We start from the raw sequence: 3565 nt of genomic DNA, 5'->3' as shown, positions 1-3565 counted from the left end.
GAAGAAAGTAAGTGAAAAAAAAATGCTTTATTTGCATTCAGAATCCAGTCAGGATCCATGATCAGAATCATCAGAATCTTTATCTAGATGTGAATAGCATTTTCCCTCATGAATCTTTTGTACTTGTCTTTGATCTTTGGGTTACAGAGAAGAGCTGAGTCAGTCATAGTTGATCATTGTACAATGTTGCTGATACTGTGTATCTTTCTTGGTGCTGCTCATTTCACTTTGCTTCCATTTGTGCAAATCTTTTCAGGTTTTCCTGATATCTTCCTGTTGATCATTTCTTATTGCACAATAGTATTCCATTACATTCATATACCACAGCTTGTTCAGTCATTCCCCAACTGATGAGCACTCCCTCAGTTTCAATATTTTGTCACCATGAAAAAAGGTGCTATAAATATTTTTGCACATGTATTCCTTTTCCCTTTTTGATGATCTCTTTGGGAGACTAGTGGTATTAATAGATCAAAAGGTAGGAATTTTTTGATTCCCTTTTTGGTGTAGTTCTGAATTGCTCTCCAGAATGGTTGGATCAGTTCACAAATCCAACAACAATGGATTAATGCCCCACTATTCCCACATGCTCTTCAACATTTATTGCAACTAACAAAAGGTTGTTGCTGTTGTTGTTGTTGTTGTATTGGCCAATCTCAAAGGTGTGGGGTAGTATTTCAGAGTAGTTTTAATTTGCATTTTTCTAATCAAACGTGATCCAGAGCACTTCTTCATATCCTTATAGTTAGCTTTGATTTCTTTATCTGAAAACAGCTTATTCATATACTTTGAACATTACAAGTTGTCTTCAGTGAGATCCATGATTATTCATAATAATAATAATCAATAAAATATATTGATTAATATTAACAATAATTAATTATTAATATATATCCACATATTTATTATATAGAAAACATTACATTAATAATAATATAATTATTAATATTAACATAATTATCATTAATAATAACATAATAATCAAATATTACTGATACATGAAGGAGAAAGTAAATGACTGAAAAATACTCACTGACCAAATATTAGATATAAGGTGGGTTCTTTGATTTAATGTATCATTATATATATTTAGGGTAGGTATTTCCAATGGGCAATGTGTTCAGTTTATGGTTGAATAAAAGAAAGAACTGACTGAATTATTTTTGGAGGGTAATAATAACAGCTCCCCAAGCTGTTCTCTGTTACAAAAATCAGATAAAATCATGAATGTTTTCCTGATGATACCAAATGATTTTGAATTTTGGAACAATATAATCTATGAATAATTAAAGCTGATGGAAAGATGAAAACTGGGCATAAATAGATAACATAAGTAAGAGGTTTTTATCCTGGGGTCCACAAACCTGGATAGAAAAAATACATCTTTATTTCAGTGTTATTAGTTTCCTTCATAATCATATAAATTTTATTTTATGAATTTTAAGGGATTATTCTGAGAAGGGATTCTTAGACTTTGCCAAATTTTAAGGGAGCTCAGGACATAAAAAAGGTTAAGAACATCTATTTTGGATGTTCTAAGGATGAAGTCCTCCCCTCCCCCCCTTTCTTGGTATCTCTATTGCTTAGCACGATGCTTGGCATATGGTAGACATTCAATAAATGCTTTATGAGTTGACTGACAGACACTAATGTATCAAAGGTTTATGATTTTATTGCTGGGGGAACTCCCTCTACTGACTGAAACCTCTTTGTAACTTAGGTGATGTCTTAGAATGTAAGGGAAATAATTCAGTATATATGTGAATGGAATAATAAAAGATTGCTTATATATTCAGAGTGAGGAATGACCCTTATAGTAACTAAAAAATGTAATAAGATGTAGAGGTAGGCCTCCAGCATGTTCCATGGATAATGTGATACCAGTGGCACCAGGCATAATATTGGATTCAAATAGATATTAGGCATTTTCCTGTCTTCCAAGAGCTTGTAATTTATTTGGACAGGTAAGAGAGAATCACAGAATCCCTTAGAATTGTAAGAGATTTTATACCAGTGATTTCTCAAAGAAGTCTCAGTGCAGAGAGGCAGCCAGGAAGATTTGTGATCTTTCTAGAGAATATCAGGGAACAAAAATCTCTGATTCTCTCTTTTCTCCTTGCTAAGGGTTATAACCTATAGGAAAAGAGATAAACTTTTAAAAAATTAATGAAACTATCTAGTATCTATCAAATTACCAGGAGTTATAGTTCATAAAGATGAACAAAGAGGAATATTTATTTGTTAAGTAAATTTGGCTAAAATGTTTGAGAGTTTCAGAAGAATCAATTATAATTAACATAAATATCTAGGGACTGGTTTGGTTATGCAGTCCAAACATAGCCAGACTCTAATTTTTCTCTCACGTTCAATGCTGCATTTCTACAGTCTGGCAAAGGTCATTCCTCATTTTCATAAAAGATAAGCTTTTACATCTTCCCTATCACAATTAACAAAAGAGGGACTAGCACCAGAGTTCATGTTGGAAGAAAACAGATAAATTTTAAGGGCCAGATTGAATTCTGAAATCTTTATTAAAAAATTTCCTGCCAAAAAGTTCACTTAAAAAAATGAAGGTTAAGCAGATATACTTGGAAATGTCAGGAAGCACCTGACATTTCATTTGCTTTCTAGCAGTTATTAAAAACTATCCCCAAATTAAAGAAACGAGCATAAATAACTTCAAATATACTGTAGGCTTTATAATGAGGGAAGCTTTTCTATCTATCAGAAAAATGATTGACATTAATTAGAATGAACTTTTTTTGAAAGTGAATTTATATTTATTTGTATTGTTAAAACAAATTAATCTAAAATAGAAACTTTAGTTATTTGCAGTAGTAGAGATGAAACTATTTCAGTAAGGGAAGATAACAGAAATGAGGTAGTTAAATATAATTTCAATATTTAAATAAAAAAAGTTATATATATTATAAGACCTCTAAAATATCTCTCTCACATCTGGCTTCAGAGAAAGACAATTTTGTGAAAAGGCAATATCAGTAGTAGCTGCTGCATATCATCAGTTCCATTTTTAAAGTGAAGGCATCTTTTAGACAAATTGCTTTAATCATTTTTGTTGCAGCTTTCTGTTTGTACAGATTGTACAAACAGTGTAGAGATTCCATTTGTAGCTTCAATCTTATAGTCTCCTTTACTTTGTTTCTCTTTTTTTTATTTATTTAATAGCCTTTTATTTACAGGTTATATGCATGGGTAACTTTACAACATTAACAATTGTCAAACCTCTTTTTCCAATTTTTCACCTCTTACCCCCCACCCCCTCCCCTAGATGGCAGGATGACCAGTAGATGTTAAATATATTAAAATATAAATTAGATACACAATAAGTATACATGACCAAACCGTTATTTTGCTGTACAAAAAGAATCAGACTCTGAAATATTGTACATTTAGCTTGTGAAGGAAATCAAAAATGCAGGTGGGCATAAATATAGGGATTGGGAATTCAATGTAATGGTTTTTAGTCATCACCCAGAGTTCTTTCTCTGGGCGTAGCTGGTTCATTTCATTACTGCTCCATTGGAAATGATTTGGTTGATCTCAT

Source organism: Sarcophilus harrisii, chromosome 4 (assembly GCF_902635505.1).
Source record: "Sarcophilus harrisii chromosome 4, mSarHar1.11, whole genome shotgun sequence".
NCBI classification, from domain to species: domain Eukaryota; kingdom Metazoa; phylum Chordata; class Mammalia; order Dasyuromorphia; family Dasyuridae; genus Sarcophilus; species Sarcophilus harrisii.
Note: the sequence above shows the minus strand (reverse complement) of the source record.